General features: G+C 34.4%; 1 protein-coding gene across 4 annotated transcripts in view; it reads left to right on the forward strand.

Annotated features, from left to right (window-relative positions):
• Ikzf2 (IKAROS family zinc finger 2) overlaps window positions 1-22,144 on the forward strand; it is a 159,557-nt gene that overhangs the window by 116,058 nt on the left and 21,355 nt on the right. The window lies entirely within an intron of this gene.

Consider the following 22,144-nt stretch of genomic DNA (forward strand, 5'->3'; position numbering starts at 1 on the left):
GCTACAATCATACTTGACTTTATGACTACACAGTTTATCCCCTGGAGTTCAACTTGGACCTACTGAAGTGTTTCCGGTTACTCATGTGTCTAAAAAAGGAATGGACAGGCTGGGAAGGTGGCTCAATGGTAGAGCGCTTGCCTTGCATGCATGAGGCCCTGGGTTTGATTCATCAGTACCACACAAGCAGAAAAAGCCAGAAGTGGCGCTGTGGCTTAAGTGGTTGAGTGCTGCCTTGAGCTGAAGAGCTGAGGGTCAGTGCCCAGGCCCAGAGTTCAGGCCCTACAACTGGCAAAAAAGAAAAGGAATAGACAGTCAATGGGAAATCAGTTGAGTGAGTTTCATCCTATTCATGTTAAACAAATGAGTAGACAGGCAGAAAGAAGTCACACAGAGCCTGGATTCTAACCCAGGCACTACAACTGCAAAATCTATCCTTTGCAGATTTTGTCTTGTTATTCATAAAACTGTTCCATGGATTTATCCTATAAAACATTAACTCTTATGAAGTAACTCCAAATGAGAAGAGAAAGAAAGAAGGCTTTCTAGAAGGCAAAAGTCAAAACATACATGATTAAGAATAGTCTTGCTATGAATTAGCTGTAGCATTTGTCTAGTTATTTGATTAGCTCTTTAAGTCTCTCTTTGCCACTAATATTAATGACTTTTTTCCACCTGAATGTTACCCCTATTCAGTCATCACAATAAACTTTAAGGAGTAGTGATCATTCCCTCTAAACTTTCATAAAACTTTTTATAAAAAACTTTTTATATACACTTTATATAATTCATTTTCACTTGTAAAATAGTTTTATATGAAACATTTAACATTATAAAGATTTTGAGTCTGCACAGCACAGGTTTTTCTTCCCTACTGTTCTCTGCCACGTCATGTATGCGACACGAAGTTTAGATAACTTATTAACAGTAGGAAGGAGGAAAGGAAAAAAAGAGAAATAAATAATTGAGATGTACTCTCAATAATGTGTAATCTAAAGATCACAATCAAGTTTTCAGCTGAATGAGCAAATGAGCTATTGTTTTCAAAACATGTTCCAGATATGTTTTATTTAAAGTTGTGGGCAAAATAAAAGTTACTCTTGCTATTCCATAATCTTGTGATATGCCATACAACCATATAAATTCTGTTTATATAAGTTTATATAGCTTACTTTATGTAAATTCACATTGTGCATTAATGTGATTTGGTGATAAATCAATGAATCCCTGTTTTTTTTTATTACCCTTGTCTTTTTTATTTTAAGTTTAATAAGCAATTACAGTCCTTTCATTTGAAAGGAATAGGCTAGTATGGGTTTTGTTGTTTTACTTTTGAGCAAGGCTGAGAGTAGACTCATGGCCTTGTGTTTATTAGACAAGTCTTCTACCAATTGAGTTATATCCCCAAACATTTTGATTTGTACTTTGTTTTTGAGATAAGGTTTCACATTTTTCTCAAGGTTGACTTTGAACTGAGATTCTTCTGCCTCTGCCTCCTTAGTAGCTGAGGTTATAAACATGTCTGTCTTAATTAATGTGTTTGTCCATTATATTTTATTCCATGTATTTATTATATCCAATATTTGAAGGAAATAATATTTTTAGCCCTGTACCATTATTAATCCAAATAATACTTAGCATACACGTTGGTTTTAAAATTATGAGATAAACTACAATTGCATGTTTTGTCTAGTTAGCACTTCAGAAATATTTCTCATCTACTTTGATAAAGTATATAAATATGTAAAGGAGAAGCATGTTTTTAATGTCTAGAAAACTTGTATAGTACCTTTTAAAAAATTAAATAGAGAAAAATGAGTAAGACTTTCTATCATGAAATAAAAATAATTATGCTATGCCCAAAATTTAAATCTGACTATGGAATTTTACTGAATTCAGATTACTGTGAATAATTATTACTTAAAGATGGAATCATTTACAAAAATGCAATCATTTTAAAACACATGAAAGAAAAAATCTTATTCTAAGGTCATGCATTTTCCTTTATATTCAAGAAAATCAACATTTATCTGTACCATATTTTTAACATGTATATTACTTCTTTTTTAATGGGATTTGACCTCAAGGCCTTGTGTTCTCCCTTGACTTGCTTTTATATGGCTGTTACCAAATAAAACAGTCCTCCAGCCCAGCATTTTGCTAATTAATTAGAAATGGAGTTTTGGAGACTTTTGTGCCCAACCTGACTTTGAATTACAGCCCTCCTGGTCTCAGCCTCCTGAGAGGCTAGGAATACTGATGCATCCACTGGCACCTGGAAACATGCTTATTTCTTGATTCTGAGGTATTATTCAAAAATATGGAAAGAAAATATTAAGTATACGGCTCAGTGTAGGAACTGTTTTGTTTTTGCTCATTTGCAAACAGAATTACTTCATATTTTTCATAATACTTGCTATTAGTTTCTAAGTAGCTTTCAACTAAATATTTAGTATATCCTTTTGTATTTATATCTATCGCATTCCAAGCTGACTTGAGCATACACAAGACTTAAAAAATAAAAATAAAAAAACACCAAAAAATGGAGATAGATGGGGTTTAATAAGTATCTAACTTATTTCTAATCGTGAAAATCTTGATTTTTCTACAACAATACTTTGCAACCTATTCAATGTTTGACAGATTTCAGTTTAAGCAGTTGGTTGTTTATGTCTAATTGTCAGTTTAAAGCTATTTTGTCCTATAAAAGGAACTGGAACAGATGTTCCACATAAATGTCCATCTGTTAAAATAACAACAACTTCCTCTCTATTGTACATTTTTAGATATCTTTATTTCTCTATAATCCCAATGACTATATTTTATCTACCAAATAGATCAGAATTATGGAATATTAATATTAGTTCCTAATAGTTTTCAAAAACTTGCCAGTAAAATAGTACACTGATTTCTTAAAACTCACTTGAGTTTGCCATTTTAAATATTTCTATTTATGATGGGAAGGGGAAACAAAGGAGGAGGCTACAATGCTTGATAAGAAATGTACTCATTATTTTACCCATGTAATTGTAACCCCTCTGTAAGTATTTTCACAGTAAAAAAAAAAAGTTAAAAAATATTTCTATTTATATTTTTATCTTCAGTTGTGCCTTTACCTATCATGAGAAAACTCTCATAAAATTAGGTATTATGACCTACTCTGCTTCTAGGTATATTTGCATAGTTACCTTTAGTACAGTTTTTAAATTATACATGCCCTTGGAGAATCTAATCTGATAGGATAGCTTCTTTTGTTTCTTGAAAGTTCTTAAAAATAAAACTCAGAATTACTATCTCTGGCTTGGTTTTGAGATAGAACTACAGTTCTATGATCTAACATCAATTGCTCTAGTTTTAAATCTGATATAAGACAGGCTGCTTATTGGTCATAAGGAAGATATATCCTCAAAAATATTATCATTTTTTACTAAGTAACGCCTGTTACCATATTATTTTTTAAGCCACTCATTGGTCAGCAGTTCTGTAAGTTTAAACTTTTTCTTTTTTCTTTTTTTGCCGAGAACATGCATTCTATAATTTCATTACTATGGTATTTTTTATTGTGAAAATACTGTACAGAGGGGTTACAATTACATGGGCAAGATAATGAGTACATTTCTTATCAAGCATTGTAGCCTCCTCCTTTGTTTCCCCTTCCCATCCCTTCCCATTCTCCCCCTGCCCCAGTTTAAGCCTTTTCTAAAGGATACATGGCATTTGTGGTTACTCACTTCCTTTTCTAATATGCCATTTCCCATTTGGCTTATTATATTTTCCTCTTTTATTGTTTCAAGGTTTCTTCCGTACTCTTTTTTTTGTAAGTCCTGTCCCTAATCCAACAACCATTTAACTCAGAATTCCTTCATCTTATTTTTGTGATGACTGCCACATAAAAGTACATAAATGGCATCATTGGTTTATTTAATATGCAAAGTGTTTTGTAACAGGTGTTGGCTGTAGGTTATAGACCTTTGGATATTAAAGTCTGCATTATTAAATGAGTGTGGGAAAAAATTTGAAAATTAGGTACTTGAGTACAAGGTTATTATAATCAGTTGTTTTCATATTTACATGACACCATGAGTTTAGTAGAAGATTTGCTAAAGAGATCTTAAAGCAAAAATCTATGGTCCCATGTAATGATAGGCACCTGGGATTAAGTTATGCAGGCTCAAAAACTGGATGTAGTGTGGCCCATTCATAATAATGTTGGCACATTAAGTGTAGTATAATTTGTCCTGAAGGCTTCCCATAAGAAGGAATTGTTTTAAGCTGCTCTTAGACCTGGCTCTTGGCCCATTTTCTGGGTGAGCTCCCAAGTGTAAACTTTCCCCACCCTCACCCGTCCTTCCCTTCCTGGAGGTAGTTGATAGCAATGAACTACATTGGTAATTACCCATGCAGTGTCACTGGTGAAAATGACTTGCATAGCTGCCCAGGGCTCATTTTGCCCATTAAGTACTGAGCCTTTGCACTGACCAGAGGGGATAGGACCAGTATCTTCAATTTCCAACTCTTAAACACACATATGAGGCCCGTCTCATAGAAATATGATAATTAGGTCAGTCAGACAAACTAATAGACAATCACAGGGACTTCTACCTTATAGAACAAATCTTTTTTTTTTTTCCCTCAAGACCAGTAATTGTTACCTATGTAGCTTACAAGTTCTTTACAAAGCATATAAAAATTTTAATAGTGGGCCTGGGAAGGTGGCTCGGGTAGAGTGCTTGTCTTTCATGCATGAGGCCCTGGATTTGATTCCTCAGCAACACATCTGCAGAAAATGCCAGAAGTGGTGCTTGGCTCAAGTGGTAGAGTGCTAGCCTTGAGGTAAAGAGCTGAGAGACAGCACCCAGGCCCAGAGTTCAAGCCCCACGACTGACCAAAAAAAAATTAATAGCATGTATAATATCATCTTTTACAAAAGTCACTAGCCATGCTTCCTTTAATTTCTAAAATGAATTATTGATAAGTCTCTACTTTGTAATGTACATTCATATGGTGTACCTCTTTTCATTCTAGTATAAAGTCATTTGTTAAATCAATGTAGAATCCTTTCCTCTCTATCTTTCTCTATTCTCTGAAGTCCTAAATAAATGGGTAAGAATCACGATTCTTGTTCTCATTGTTCTAAATGTTCTCTAGATATTTTCCTGACTGCAGAGTTTGCTAGTAGCTTTGCATCCTTGTTGGCCGTAAGTATGGACAGTCTTAACTTGTTACCATTTCACATTTTCCCTTCTGCACCAATTCTTCACCTGATGTGTTTGGAACACTGTGGTAGAATTGGAGAGGCTGCATGCCAAATACATTGCTCTTATAGTGTCCAAAAGAGCATATAGCAGCACCTTTGATGGAAAAGATAATTTAAATTTTTTGTTTTGTTTGCTTTTGTTACATTTAATAAACTAACCTCCACATGATTGTTTATGTGAATGAAACAAACGTTCATCCATAGCCTGTACTATTCTGACTAATCTTTTATAAAGTTGCTCAAATAATAGAAAATCAAATAAAAATTATAAACTAAGCATCACTCATTATCAACATATAAAATATATTTAGAATATATTTAAAATTGTACTTAAGCTACCATCAATCATCTGTTAGTAGTGTCCCATTAAATTATACAGAGCTATGGTGATGACAAACAAATAGATTAAAATTGAAAGAACCTATATCTGGCATCTCAAAACAAGATATCTTATTTTATATTTTCTCATCTATCTTTATCCTTTTCCTAATGTACTGACTGATTGAATGAGTAAACACTTTCATCGGAATATTCTGACATGGATTAGAAAGTTTAGGATTAGTGGAGGTCAGTAGTGATTGGGGCATACTTTCTAATACATAACAAATATTAGTGTTTAATTTTTAGATTATGGATTAAAGTATTGTTATTTTGTGATAAGCATTTTTTATTTTACAGGAAAGCCAAGTTTTAAGAGGAAGATTATCTAATCTACCCATGATCTATTATTTTACTATTTTTTTCTTTTTGGCAGTACTAGAGTTTAAAGTCAGGACCTTGTACTTGCTAGATATTTGCCTAATATTATCTCAACCATGTCAGCAACCCTCTCTGCCAAACCTGCTTTTGCTATTTATTTTTGAGATAATATCTCATTTTATACCTGGGCTAGCTTCAGCCACAATCCTGTTTGTGCTTCTCTATGTAGCAGGGATGACAGACATGTGCCACTGTATATAGCCAGATTTAATATATTATATATGTATTCTTTCATTGTATTCTTTAATTCTGTAATTGTATTGCTTTGTATACATACACATATGATGATGATAAGCCTAAAGAATTATGTCATGCTCCTTACAAAGAAATAATTCATCAAGGTATTCATACAAGGATATAAAGCAGGGAAGAACAAAATAAATTTAGAATAGTACAAAGTGCCTTTGTGAAAGTACTTTTAACATATACTCTGATATGACAAAATGTCTATCATTTTATACAAGCTATACATTTTATACAAATCCAACATATTTATGAAAAACTGGGCCTTGAACTCTTTTATCTTTGAAACTCCAAGGCCCATCCACATGGCCCCTATATACCTGTATTGTTATTTATCCTCCAAACAATAGCTGCAATCTTATTTTTAAAAAATTTAAATTGTGGTACCTTTTCATTGCTCTTCAAATAAAAACCAAACTACTTATAATGGCTATTGGAATTTCTGCCCAGATTTCTGTCTCACCTTTCACCACCTTTCCCCTCATCTCAGTTCTTTACCACCCCAGATACCTTTTGGCTCTTCCACCCATGGAATTTTGCAGTGATGGCTAAGTAAAAAGTTACTATATACAGCTGGTCCCCTGGTTCTTGGCAGAGTTACCTTATCATCCTCCAGGTTATCAGTTTAAACATTCATCTGTTTGAAAATACCGGCTTCTATGACCGTTCTACCTGAAATTCCCTCCTAGTTATTTTCTACCTCTTGTCTATTTCAGTGTCTTAAGTTTGAATGAGTACCTCCCATTATCTAAAGCTTTTGTTTATCTCCACATGTTGTCCATCTTTCCCTTCTCATATGTAAGAGGACATGGGCCTCTTCTGTGTCGTCTATCTATGTATTCAAAGCTCTGACAGTTGCATTTGGGACATGATAAAAAAATGTTTGTTAGTGGGTGCAGTGGCTCATGCCTGTATTTCTTTTCTTTCTTTTTTTTTTGGGGGGGGGTCCAGTCGTGGGGCCTGAACTCTGGGCCGGGGCGCTGTCCCTCAGCTCTTCAGCTCAAGGCTAGCGCTCTACCACTTGAGCCACAGTGCCACTTCCAGCTTTTTTCTTTTTGCTTATGTGGTGCTGAGGAATCGAACCCAGGGCCTCAGGCATGCAAGGCAAGCACTCTACCACTGAGCCATCTTCCCAGCCCTCATGCCTGTATTTCTAGCTACTTATGGGATGGAGATCTGGGTGGATCATGGTTCCAAGCCAGCCCAGGCACAATGCTAGCAAACGCTCTCTCCCTCTCTCAACCATTAAAAAGGCAGGTCTAGTAGCACATACCTGTCATCTTAGTTATGTGGAAAGGTATAAGTAATAGGGTCATATTCCATGGTCAGCTCTAGGCAAGAAATACATGAGGCCCTAACTCGTATAATAACTAAATAAAAAAGGCTGGGCACATAGTTTAAATGTCAAAGCACCTGCTTCATAACCATGAGACCCTGAGTTCAAAGCCTAGTGCCAACAAAAAAAAATGTGGTTGGGTATTGAATAGAAAGTGTGATATCTACTTGTTCTTTTTTTTTAATAAGTTTTTTTATTGTGAAAAATACCATACAGAGGGGTTACAATTACATGAGCAAGGTAATGAGTACATTTCTTATCAATCATTGAATACTAATGAGAAACCATAAGCAATAATTAGTAAATACAGTAAGTAAATTATTCAGTATATTAGAAGGTGAAGATCACCATTTATTATGTACTGACATCATTTATTGAGTACTTGACTACGTGACATGTTCTGTAGCATTCCCATATGAATATTTAAACAATTTCTTATGAAATCGTTTGTAGTTGGTACCAATATTTCCTCATTTAACTTAATCTAGGATTCACACACAGCTGGCATGAGGGCTGTAATCCAAAATCCAAGAAAGAAACCATATTCTGGATATATACACATATAGCCCTTAATCTATGAATAGATCATAAATTTGTACAATGTATCTGCTTCCAAATGAATTATTTTTGGACCTATGAGTTATCCCAGTGTCTTTCTCAGTTGTGGTGTGAGTTATAATATTGCAAAGTCAGATGAAGAAAAACAGTTTAAAAATAGAAATTACATCAAAAAGGAAACATTTCATGATTGGATCATTTGTTCAGTTTGTTCATTTATTTTTAATTCCTAGACAGTTCTTGCTTTACTTTCTGTTTCTTTTTATCACCCTAAAGAATGCATTGCACATTTTTCACCAGTAACATAAGCTGTCTTTTTTCTGTCTTTTCTCTCCGCTTGCCACGTTGTAACTTTTTGCACTTCTAGTTCTTTTCCCTGAATTCTTCAATTAGCCAAATAATGTGTATTATAGTTGCAGTGAGTTCGGTGGTTTTGGCTATTGTTTATTATTATGATAATACATAGCACATTGTAGCTAGTTGATACATATACTAGTCGCATAAATGAAGAAATGGCAACATATGATTTAAACCAAGCTCTAAATATTTTGAGATATTTAAGAATTTATTGGTTTAGGGCTGGGAAGGTGGCTCAGTGGTAGAGTGCTTGCGTTGCATGCATGAGGCCCTGGGTTCGATTCCTTAGCACCACATAAGCAAAAAGAAAAAAGCCGGAGTGGCGCTGTGGCTCAAGTGTTAGAGTGCTAGCCTTGAGCTGAAGAGCTGAGGGACAGCGCCCAGGCCCAGAGTTCAGGCCCCACGTCCGGACCCCCCCTCCAAAAAAAAGAATTTATCGGTTTACTGTTTAAGTAATTTTTATTAGGTAATACATAGACAACAAGATATATAAACATTTTATGTGCTAAAAAAGAGCCTGCTGGGCTGGGAAGGTGGCTCAGTGGTAGAGTGCTTGTGTTGCATGCATGAGGCCCTGGGTTCGATTCCTCAGCACCACATAAGCAAAAAGAAAAAAGCCGGAAGTGGCACTGTGGCTCAAGTGGTAGAACACTAGCCTTGAGCTGAAGAGCTGAGGGACAGCGCCCAGGCCCAGAGTTCAGGCCCCATGACCGGACACCCCTCCCCCCAAAAAAGAAGCCTGCCTCTTATATTACCAAGGTATTTTACATTGCATGTTTTGTTTAATTGCGTTTTATATACTTAGGCATTCAATTGAGGAATTCTGGGGAAATCATTTAAATCACTTTAAACAAAGTGATATGGAAGTAATGCTATCAATTTCCACTCTTACAAAAATAATCTTACATGAGATCTGTTTTGGACCGTGACTATTTTGTGAGCTGGAAATAAAAAGATTTTTTTTTTAATTTTAGAATGTTTTTATTTTTTGTTTTGTGCTATTGTTTTTCATTTAAAAAGCTCACCTGTGATTTTGCATTCAGTTTCCCTTCTTGTTTATATATTTGTAAGGGTTTTAATTTCTTTCTGACAGATCAATTTTTAACTATATTTTATGATCTTTAAGTATTTTTATAAAGGGGTTACAATCCAACATCTCAGTTTGTGAGTACAGTGAATCTTGATCATTGTCATTCCTTTCATCATTCCCCCCATCTCTTCCTATCCAATCCATAACATCAGTCTTCTTAGTTTCATAGGCTAGACATTAAATATTATGACTGTTTCTCCATTCATCTGAAATCTCTCTCATTGATCTCCCTCCCACACACCTCCCACACACCAGCTTCTTGGTATTCATTTTGTTAGATTGTGAATTAGTTGTCCTAAGAATTTACACCAATTGAATTCTCCCCGAATATACCATATTTTGTTAATACACATGTACACACATGTATGACCCTATATATATATTAATTATGTATGTATAAATTAGATATAGCTTCTACATATGAGAGAAAACATGGGCCTTTTGTCTCTCTATGCTTGACTTACTTCACTTAACTGCCAGTGTCTAAGAATTTTAATTTAATTTGAAGAGCATATTAATACATTGCATTACCAAAGGGAAGACAGAAGAGTCAGTGTTGGGGCATAAGAATGATGATGTCTTTCTTGTTCTCTGCTGTATCCAGAGCAGTGGAACATGGCAGTGATGCACTGAGGGTTCTCAGTAAATGTATATTCAGAGAATATTCAAGGAATCTCATTCTTGCTCAGCTCTTGGCAGATATTATAAAAGAACATGAACTCGATTGATGACAGCCTTATGTGACTTTTTGTTAGTAGTAGCATACATCTTCTCAAAGTGCATTCATAGAATAATTGCTAACTTGGAAAATTAATAGTTGCTAAAATAAAAAAATCTTTACAATTATAATAATTTGGGGAAACATTGGGTTAAACAAATTTTGATTGTTTGCCTTCTTATCTTGTTTTAAGAAATCAAAATATCCAAAAGAACCTTTATTCTACTCAAGTGCATTGTAAATCTCTAAGAATTCTTTAGATCTGCCTTTTCACAGATCTGATGAAACACTTTACATCATTTTTCCAACCCCTCATTTCATTAATATACTCTTAGACAGATCAAAGTTATTTGACTATGATCATTTCTAGACTGACATCTAATTATATTGATACAATTAATATAATAGACATTTACTTTGAAATATAGATGATGTTTCAGGTACTCCTCTTTTCACTTTCTCAAATGTTCTCTTCCTACTCAATCATCATTTTTTTTAATCTGAAGTTTTTATGACTTCTAAAAACTTAGAAAAAAAAGTAGATATGGATATTGCTCAAAAATTCTGTCTCAGAGTATATTTTGAAATGTGTAACAGTAAAATAGATCACAAGTTTTGACCACATGATAATTAAGAACGTTTAAACCACCCAGGCACTAGTGCCCCTAGCTACTGAGGAGGCTGAGATCTGAGGAATGTAGTTTAAATCCAGCCTGGGCAGGAAATTCCTGAGATTCTTATCTCCATTATAATCACAGAAAAGTGGTAGAGTACTAGCTTTGGGCAAAAGAAACTCAGAGACAGCATCCAGGCTGAGTTCAAGAATTAAAGCTGGCAAAAAGAGAAGGAAGGAAGGAAGGAAGGGAGGGAGGGAGGGAGGGAGGGAGGGAGGGAGGGAGGAAGGAAGGAAGGAAGGAAGGAAGGAAGGAAGGAAGGAAGGAAAGGGAAGGAGGAAAGGAGGGAGGGGGTGCTTAGAAGGAGGGAGGGAGGGGGGAAGGAAAGATCCTTTAAACCTCAAAAAATAGTTGTGTTTGATTTGGCTAGGTGTTATTAGCACTATTGTGTATACAGATTGAATAAAATGGTAATAAAGTCAAAAGTATTGCAATTATATTTGAAAAAATAGGTTAAGGTACTAAATGGCCAATATTTTTAATAACATTGTTTCTCTAATGCAAATTAAAAAGAAATATGTATTTTATCATATTGCCTAGAACAGACATTCCCAGGCTTTATTGGTTCACTGTTTTATTAATGTCTAACTTTTTCACAGTATCAATCTTAGAAACCTAACAGTTTCGCTTATTAAGTAATCAATTCCAAATAGTAATTATTTACATCTTAACAGCCATTTGAGGACATTATGATAATTGCTGATTGAGAAACAAAAATATTTTTATTTCATTCTTAGTCACAGTTATGTGAGCCTTTGTGCCTCATTGCTTCCTCCTTAACCTTCCAAACCCTAGCATCAACTTAGACCATATCTCCTTCATTTCCATACCTATATTGAACACTCACAGTATACCAGAGTTGAAACTCATCTTTACCAAATTATTATGTCATTAAATGTTGTGAGCAAATAGTTTGCATGGTACTGAGAGGTGTTATTATTTCCTTCAGAAATAGAAACTATCTCATAGTTCTCCAAGAGTTTGATTCAGTACCTTGTACAATTCTGAGTCATAGACCTTAGCATACAAGTAGAGAGTTTATTATTTTTTCTTGGTATTCTTTGTTAATAGCAATATACTAAAGCAGCCATCTCCAATACTGTTAGTGTGCATATAAAGTTGCAAAAGCTTTTGATTGAGCAGTATAACAGTAGAGATCAAGTACTTTAAAATTTTTCTATAAGAGTCCATATGATAAAACAAATCACTAAGACAGATAGACTAACTGTGGAAACAGAAAAAATGTAAATACTTTATCATATGTTAGTGGTAATATTTCTTCAGATTGATTTATGATTTTATAGGCAATTACCAGATAGAATCAAATATTAAAAATTCTAGTTTTAGTCCTAGAAGTATTTATAAGAACTAAGTATGTTTAATTCTAGTAAAATATATGAACATAATATGGAAAATTTAGCAAATTCATTAGAACTATTGTAATTTGTTTTATAGGTTCACTAGGAAAATTCTTGAAGTGACCTATTTCATGAAATTATAAGTGACCAAGACTTGCTTGTGCTATATATCTTCATAACTCCTTATGAACTTATGGTAAACATTCCTGTTTCAAATTCTTTATGGCTCTTTTAGTTTTCTTTTTACATAGGCGTGTGTGAATTCTAGGAGTACAGAGATAGCAGTTTAAAATTTTCAATTTCATAGAAAAACATAGGGAAAACTGTAGTAAATGCCAATCACTTTATTGTTATTTTCTGATTGAATAGTTGTGGCAGAATCATCAGTATTTTTGTTTTATATTGTGTTCAAATTCTTCTTTTTTTTTTTTTTTTTTTTTTGTCGGCTGTGGGGCTTGAACTCTGGGCCTGGGCGCTGTCCCTCAGCTCTTCAGCTCAAGGCGAGCGCTCTACCACTTGAGCTACAGCGCCACTTCCGGTTTTCTGGTGGTTTATTGGAGATAGGAGTCTCACGGTCTCTCCTGCCCGGGCTGGCTTTGAACCGCGATCCTCAGATCTCAGCCTCCTGAGTAGCTAGGATTACAGGCGTGAGCCACCAGCGCCCGGCTTCAAATTCTTCTTTTTATAATTAATTCCTCAGGTCAGTAGTCTGAATCTACATCTCTGACAGATTCGGGTTGTAAATCTTCTACTTTTGTTAGTGGGGGTCTTTTGTGAAGGAAAGATCAGCATGATAAGAATGGAATTAGATTTTAAAGAGAAATGTATCAAATCAAGAACCATTGCTAAAGAAAAGACTTAAACTTTAGCTTTTGAGAAGTTGTTGGAAATACCTGCTATATTCTTTGTCTTAGAATCTTTGGTATCATAATTCATCTTCTAATTTACCTGAGTTGCATTTTTTTTCTAAAGTTTATATAAGTGTGTGTGTGTGTGTGTGTGTGTGTGTGTGTGTGTGTGTGTGTTCTGGTTCTGGGGCTTAAACAGCGTGGGTGCTGTTCTTGATCTTTTTGCTCAAGGATAGCCTTCTACCACTTGAAACACAGTTCCACTTCCAGTTGTTTTTTTTGGGGGGGGGGGTTGCTGGGAAGAATAGTTACTTGAAGATAAGTTTCTATGGACTTTCATGCTTCGGCTGGTTTTGAACAGATCCTCAGATCTCAGCCACCTGTGAGGCTAGGATTATAGGCTTTTTTTTTTTTTAATATCTGGTACCTGGCTTAGCACAACTTCTTGGTCATATCTTTAGGGACCAGAATTATCTTCCTTTCTTAAACAACTAGTCTACTGAACAAAGTATATGAAATAATTTTTAGGTAATGAAAATACAGCAAACAAGGAGCTGGATACCTAGGAGATGAAAAACAAAACAAACAAAAAAAAAATTGATGAGTCCTCTGATTTCCCCAGCTTAATTCCTGAAGGCAATTTTCAGATATAGCTCAACAGAAGCAAACCAAAACAGAAACAGGCACTCAGTAACTGAATTGAGGCAGATATGACAGACCCGGAAGACAAATGTGGTTAAACCATATTAGATAGAATCCATGTGGAAAGAGGTGTGAATATTGCAAATGGTCCCCTTAAGTATTGTGCTACTTGAGTATGAGTGAGGTAAAACTACCTGAACCTGGGAAAACACAAAGTCAAATGTTTCCCGGAGCTAATGTAAGTCCAGGAATAGTTTCTTACCAAAATGGAAAGACCGTGAGAAGTCAGTAAAAAACCTCAGAGACGCTAACATAGCCCTTTAAACATTCTCTGGACCTTCCTGAAAATATAAAGGCAAATATCAAAAGGATCAAACTGATTCCAGGTAGTAATATAGAAGCATACTGGAAGAAATCACAATTTAAAGATATGCAGTAAAACCTAAAACCCACTAATGCAAAATTCATAAAATCCAATATCCCATTAAAATCTAACAGACTTGAAAAAGGAGAAAATATCTACAGTTAAAAGATTAGTCATTTGATAGAACAGATCCAGGAATTATCAGAATAATGTAGTTAGCATATATCTTAAAAAAAAAAAAAAAACCTTCCCAAACAGAAAAGTCCAAAGAACTTCATTAGTAAATTCTTTTAAACATTTAAAGATAAGTACAGCTTAGAGAAAGCACAGGTAGCAAATTCTTCTAGAGAAAAAAGAAGGGAAAATTATTTCCAAATGAATGTAGTAGTTCAGCATTTCTCTGATGTCAGAATGAAAGACAACTGCATGATGGTAACTATACAGTGAACAGAGATGTAAAATACTTAATTCAATTTTAACAAATGGAGTCTCGAAATGTTTGGAAGGGGTAATATCTTAAACCAAGTAAGATTTATTCCAGGAATTTAAGTTCAATCAACTCTGGCAACAATCAATCAATATAGCTCTCCATATTAACAGAGAAAAAGGAAAAGCCATGTAATCATCTTCATAGTTATAGAAAGATCATTTAAAATAATTCAGCACTCAACTCAGTAGATGAATGGATCAAGAAAATGTGATGTGAGGGGGCTGGGAAGGTAGCTAAGTGGTAGAGCACTTGCCATGCATGAGGCCCTGGGTTTGATTCCTCAGCACCACATAAGCAAAAAGCAAAAAGCTGAAAGTGGCGCTGTGGCTCAAGTGGTAGAGCACTAGCCTTGAGCTGAAGAACTGAGGGACAGCACCCAGGCCCAGAGTTCAGGCCCCATGACCAGACCCTCCCCCCAAAAAAGAAAATGTGATGTGATATATATAATATAATGTAATGTAATATAATATAATATATATAATGGAATTCTGTTCCTCCATCAGAAAGAATGACATCGCCCATTTGTTAGGAAATGGAAAAAATTATAGTAAGTGAAGTAAGCCAGGCCCAAAGAAACATAGGTCCCGTGGTTTCCCTTATTTGCAATAACTAGTATATGTCTGGGACAAGCAGAAAAGGTCAGATAAGATGATGCTAAGTGAAGTGAACTCCAAGATAGGGACACAAGTGTTTTTTCTTTCTTGCTATTGTTTCTAATGTATTTATATAAGGTACCGTGTGATTTTTTGTTGTTGTTGTTGCTTTGTATGTCCCTCCCCCATGGTGTAACCCCTGTTTTCACTGTATTTGATGTTGGTATAATTTGTGGAGGGGAAGGGAAAAAAACAAATTGTTTAAATAGGGATACAGGTTGACCCATTGCAACAATGAGATGTACAAGACGTTATGTCAAAAATTGAACTTTACAATTTAAGGGGGAGAGGGGAAAGGAGGGGAGGAATGTAGTTGAGGAGGTGGAAGGGAAGGGATGGTAGGGGAAAAACAAAGGAGAGGCAACAATGCTTGATAAGAAATGTACTCATTACCTTGATCATGTAACTGTAACCCCTCTGTACAGTATTCTCATAATAAAAAACTTATTTAAAAAAAAGAAAAAATTCTCAGCAGTAGAGCAGAAGGGAATTTTTCAACATGACAAAAGTCATGTTTGTAAAACCTCAACCTACAGCATAAAAGAGTTACCACTGCTAATTCTCCTGAAACTGAGCCTCTCATTTCAACATAATCTTAGTTAACATGTTCCAGCAGGTTTGTCTTCTCCTGTGGAAACTGGTAAAAATAGAGCAAAATTCATTTGGAAGTGGAAAAAGACCTAAAATATCAAAAAAGAAAAGGGAAAGGAAAAAAAGCAAAGTTGGATGACTTGTACTCCCTAATTTAAAACTAATTTCTTAGGAAGACTTGATGCTTAAGTCTTACCAAGAAAGTAAGACTTGATCATGTAATCCTAACTACTTGGGAGGATCTCAGTTCAAGACCAGCTCAGACAAAAAGTCCCCTAGAACCTCATCTCAACAAATTAAAAAAAAAACAGTATGACCAAATGTGCTCTGCAAGGAGTGTAAGTAGTGAAATTATGATCTAGGCCAACCCAGACAAAGTAAACTGAGACCTTATTTGAAAAGTAACTACAGACAAATAAGCTGACCGCATGGCTTAAATTTTGGAGTACTACCTAGCAAGTACAAGGCCCTGAGTTCAATTTTTATAAGAAGAAACAAAAGAAAGAAAGAAAGAAAGAAAGAAAGAAAGAAAGAAAGAAAGAAAGAAAGAAAGAAAGAAAGAAAGAAAGAAAGAAAGAAAGAAAGAAAGAGAGAGAAAGAAAGAGAGAAAGAAAGAGAGAGAGAAAGGAAGGAAAGAAGGAAGAAAGGAAGGAAGGAAGGAAGGAAAAAAGAAAGAAAGAAAGAAAGAAAAAAAGAAAGAAAGAAAGAGAAAGAAGGAAAAGAAAGAAAGAACGACACCTAAGCCAGGTGCTGGTGGCTTACGCCTGTAATCCTAGATACTAAGGAGGCTGAGATCTGAGGATCATAGTTCAAAGCTAGCCCAGGCAGGAAAGCCTGTGAGACTCTTATCTCTTATAAACTACTCAGAAAACTAGTAGTGGCACTGTGACTCAAGTGGTAAAGCACTAGCCTTGAGCTAAAGAGCTGAGGAACAGTGCCTAGTCCCAGAGTTCAAGCTCCACAACCGAGAAAAGAAAAAAAAGACATCTAGAGATTAATGGAGTAAAAGAAAGTAAAAAAAAAAAGCCAGGAAATATATAGTCAATTGGTTTTTATCAATGTACTATTATTTTTGTCTGAAAGGATATTATATTCAACAAATTACATGAAAACTGGATAATCCTATTATTAAAATGAATGGCATAAATCTCATACTGTACATAAAATTTAATTAAAATAATCACAGATTATTTGCAATTACAATAACCTTGTGTCACACACTTATGTATTATACACATATATACATGTTATCTTTGTCTCAATATATTTTATAATACTTTATAAACATTATATTTGGCTATAATGAACATTTCTTGAGAGCCAGTTTGTATAATAATAATCATAGCTGCTAGACCAAAGACGTACAGCTCATATTTTAGAAATGTCTGAACATCAAGGACAAATAGAAGATACTTAAAAGTTTCTGATAAGTAAGCCACATAAAACTTAAATTTGCAACAAATACTTTAAAAGAAGCTGTAAGATTACTACTAGTTCAGTGGAACAACGCCTTTAAAATGTTAAGGGAAAACGACCTCTATACCAAGGATGCATAAGGAAAACATGAGATCTAGGCATTGAAGGGAGCCAGTCATGAGATAGACAAAGGAATCTCAGGATAACACTTGTATGATAATCCAAAGGATCATCCATTCTAGTAGGAGCAGGAAATGTACCTGGATGCTCAAGGGCAGGATGGAAGTGGAGGTAGATAACACTTGAGACATTGTTTGGGACTCTTAATATTTAGAACAATTATTATTTGGTACGAGAATATTTGGAGGGCAAAATAAGTAGTTTGCTGAACAGAAACACCGATCAATGGGAAAAGAAGTAAAACAATTGCTATAAGGAAAATTGCACTTTGCTCATAAAATGAAACATAATCACTATTGAACCAATGTAGTAATACAGAATGATTAATATTTACATTTATAATGCAGAGTTTCATTTATCCAATTAATTAGAATTTTCTAATAATTGTTGAAAGAAGGGTTGAAGATATTTATGAACACAAAATCCTTAGAGACAGTCAATATAATCTCTAAGCCTCATGAATGAAGAAAAGATTGTTTACTATTTAGAAACATAGATATTATCACTAAAAGAACAAGTTGTGAAAATGGCTGTTTATATAGATTATAATTAAATTGTTGGGGACCGGATACAGACTAGACTACACATTAAATGCCTGTTAGCATTATGCCTGTTAGTAGCTTTTAAGTAAGGGCATATGTAACTGCAGTTTAAAAAAAAGAAAGAGAGAAATGATCACCAAATTAAAAGAAAATGATAAAATAAATTTACGGCTTTGATACAATCATTAGTACTTGACTTCAACCTATACCACCCACCTCCAACCCCATGATATTATTGGGGTACTAGAATCATTGAAAGCATTGCAACTGTTTTTCCTTTAGATATGGAACATAGATAGTGTTTGTCATAATTAAAATAGTCCTTGGATGTTGATAAAAAATAAAAGAATGGAGCTAACTAAATGGTTTCATGCTACCATAATTTTAGAATCTGACAGAAGTATTAGTATGTAATAGCCAGAACAAAAGTACTATTTCATGACAGAGAAATAGTCAAGATATATTGCTCAGTAAAATAAACAGATTATAAAATACAGTATATAAAATAGTTATAACAAAATTTGTATTTATGCACATAGAAAAAAATGTAAGAGATGAGACAGAAATACCAAAGAATTTATTTTTAAATGTTATAATTATGAATTTTTTATTAATATTTTTACAGTTTTATATGAATGTACTGGAATTAGAAATGATATAAGAAAAACTGAGCTTTAAAAATCCTATTTAAAGAGTCAGACACCTATTTAATGAGTTAGAAAATGATGCAATTCATGCCATTTATTATTTTTCAATTAAACAAGGTACCATGATAAATCTCTTTTGAGTTTACAAAGATATACAAGTTGTTGTTCTAATTTCTCAAGAAGATAACTTCTAACACATCAGATCTAAGTGACTTTATAAATACCATGAATAGAAGCCTAAAAGAACACAAAGCAGGATGTTAGGGGTCCTAAACATGAGGGCCAACACAATTACACTTCTCTGATGAGAAAAAAGCACTTGTAGATGGAAGGGTATTGAGGAAGTTGGAAGTAGAGGATGCAGAAAATTTTAAGAGGCAAAAATTATGGAAGTCATTCTTGGGGAAAACAGATCTCAAATCTGTGGTAGAAGATAAGAATATGCTTTGAGATCGGATTGAATTGTGAGGGGTACTGAAAGCCAGGTGAAAAGATGTATGCAGTACAAGTTAGCAGTCATTGAAGGTTTCTTTTCAAGAGGATGTGAAATAATTATACCCAGTAAGAAAAACCTCACTTGAAGTCTATTATACTTGCTCAGGTTAGTTGTAATAAAGGCTTGAACTAGGATATTGATATAGGAGATGAAAGGCAGCATCAGACTTGAGAAACAGTGAAAACATACATAGGCTCTAAATATTATTTAGAAGCATGAAGATAAATAGATGACAAGAATTGCTGCACCTCCTGAATTATTCGAATAGTAATAACACTAGCATACAAGGGCAATCAGAACAAGGTTGGAGTTTTGTGGAATGAAATGGATTTGGATATCTGGGGTGTTTATTTTTTTAATGGGAGTATCTGTAAATTGGGAATATGGCTTCGAAATTTAGATATTCAGAAAATGAAATGTTGAGGGTCTCCAATATTTAATAACTACCATGAACATTATCAGTTTAAAATTGAGTAAAGCATGATCTCTGTCCTTACAGAGCTCTTTCTGCTAAGGAAATAGGTATCAGATTGATAAATACAATGCATTTGTCATATTCATGGATCAATAGAGTATAAACAGAGTGTTGTACGAACAGAGAAGAATGTTTGGATTACTTGGAAGGAAGTATAAGAATGAAGGTTTAAATGTCCAGTAAAAACTTCAAATAAGTAAGTATTCCAGGCACCCTGGCTGGTTCATAGAAATGAAGTCAAAGCAAAGACTGACAGCATGTAGATATTTGGTGCTATGGGAGGAGATTTGAGAAATAAAGCCAGTGACGGTGAATACAGAATCTGATCCCAGGAACTACAGCAAGAGATTCAAGATAAAAGAAATAGAAACAATATTTCCTAAACTTAAGTTTAAAAAAATGACATCAAAGAACTAATAGGAAATGTTCTTACAGGGACAGTTGAATCATGCATGAATTTAGCAAGAATTGTTACTGTTGCTTGAAAACAACTTTGAGAAAAAAGAAATTACATCAGTTCTCATAAAATCATTAAATTCTGCCTCTTTCCTTCTCACTGTAATCCTCAGTCTGCCACATTTTCTTCATGCATTACCCTAAGTGGTCCTATCTTAGTTAGACCAACCTTCCTGTCCATCCACTCAAAATTAAAGTAGATTTCCCAAGCTATATTAACACACCATTTATTTGCCCAGTAGAACCTCCCATAATCTATGGCACATTGCTTGTATATTTACCATCTGTATTCCTATAAGACTCGCTTGGAGAAGGATAAACACAATGAGAACATGTCCTCTGCTTTATGAGTTGTAGCTACACCATAATCTCAGCATGTTGGTACATAGCAGTCTTCTGGGCTTTTTGTTTTCTTTGTTTGAGGTTGGGGAGAAGGGTTTGCTGTTGTTTTGTTTGTTTGCTTTGAGACAGGGTCTTATTGTGTGGTCCAGGTTGGCCTGGAACTCCTAGACTGGGCTAGAACTTATGATCATGCTGTCACAGCCTCCCTCATGCTGGAATCAAAAGTGGGTCTCACCACTTCTAGCCACGCTAGTGAATAAATGAGAAAGATAGAAGGATAGGATAGAGCATTTCAAGACCAAATTTCTTAGAGATTGAATGCTCTTAAGACATGTCAAAATCCAATATGGAAGCCTTGTTTGATTGATATGAGTAGAGATGAAGAAGAGGGAAAACTGAAGATATGCTTTTAAAACAACTACTCAGATTCCCAATAAGCTCACTAACAACAGGATAATGTAAAGTGGAAAGGTGTTTTAAAATAAACCTGACAAGATAGGAGAGGCACAAGTGACACAGATAAAATAGGCTTCAAAAATAAGAATAGTTAAAAGTTAGTAGATAGCAGTAAAAATTTTTTTCTCTTATAAGGTGAGCTAGGACTTTATAGAGGATTAAAGTCCTTATGAGTGCTTACTAAGTATTAATTAGTAGACTTAGTCTGTAGACTGACATGGTCATGTGGATTTATTTAGTATAAATTATTTAAAAATAATGCTAAAAGCAACAAGGGCTTTTTGTTATGAAGTTCCCATGTCTCACAATATAATTATCCATGTCTCTCAGTGTAATTATATGTAAATATATTTATACTATATGCACTGTTTCAGCTGAAAATGCTTCTAACATTTTTTAATGTAAGTGGTATAAGTATTGCACAGTATTCATAGATACTGCCTAAAAATACTTGGTTCCAAAATATAGTACTCTGCTTATTTTTTAAATGACAGATCATGCTTTAGATAGCTATTTTTTAAAGATGATGTATAAAGTATGGTTATAAAATAGTTGACTTTAAGTTGGGTATACTTCAAATATAATATAAAGATTGGTTTGGCCTTTTTTGTGTGTTTAGCAGTTTTCTGGTTTGTTTGTTTTCTGAGTGATTACAGTGAATCTTAGGCAATATTGAGTACTTCACTTCTTGTTATGGTATTCTAGTTTCTCTTCGCTGTGTTATGTGTGTGTGTGTGTGTGTGTGTGTGTGTGTGTGTGTGTGTGTGTGTGTGTATTATCACATATATATGTTAAGGGGCTGGAGTTTAGGATGCTATCTTTAGTCATGAAAAAAAAACTTGTCTATTCTCTGTTCAAAGCTAAATTATTCCTATGGGAGTCAAATGAAAAACATCAACTCTTTCCCACACTGTCCTTTATATCTTGGGGCATCAGCATATATATTCTTTATACTTTTTGTTCTTTTGTATCAATTTACCACCAAGAATTGAAGTGCTATATTGAAACATGCCTTTTTTTTTTTTTTTACAAAGGTGCCTTTTTATCTTGTCAATGAATTGTTTTCAAAGTTGTCTACGTAAGCATCACAGTGTATATTTTAATAGATGTACTGAGATAATGGCTCCTTGGCTACTAAGGAAAAATTCATTTTCTGAATGAAAAGTATTTTGAAAAAAATCACTGTCATAACTAAA

This window comes from Dipodomys merriami, unplaced genomic scaffold, assembly GCF_024711535.1.
Source record: "Dipodomys merriami isolate MVZ:Mamm:240054 unplaced genomic scaffold, mDipMer1.0.p SCAF_1, whole genome shotgun sequence".
NCBI lineage: Eukaryota > Metazoa > Chordata > Mammalia > Rodentia > Heteromyidae > Dipodomys > Dipodomys merriami.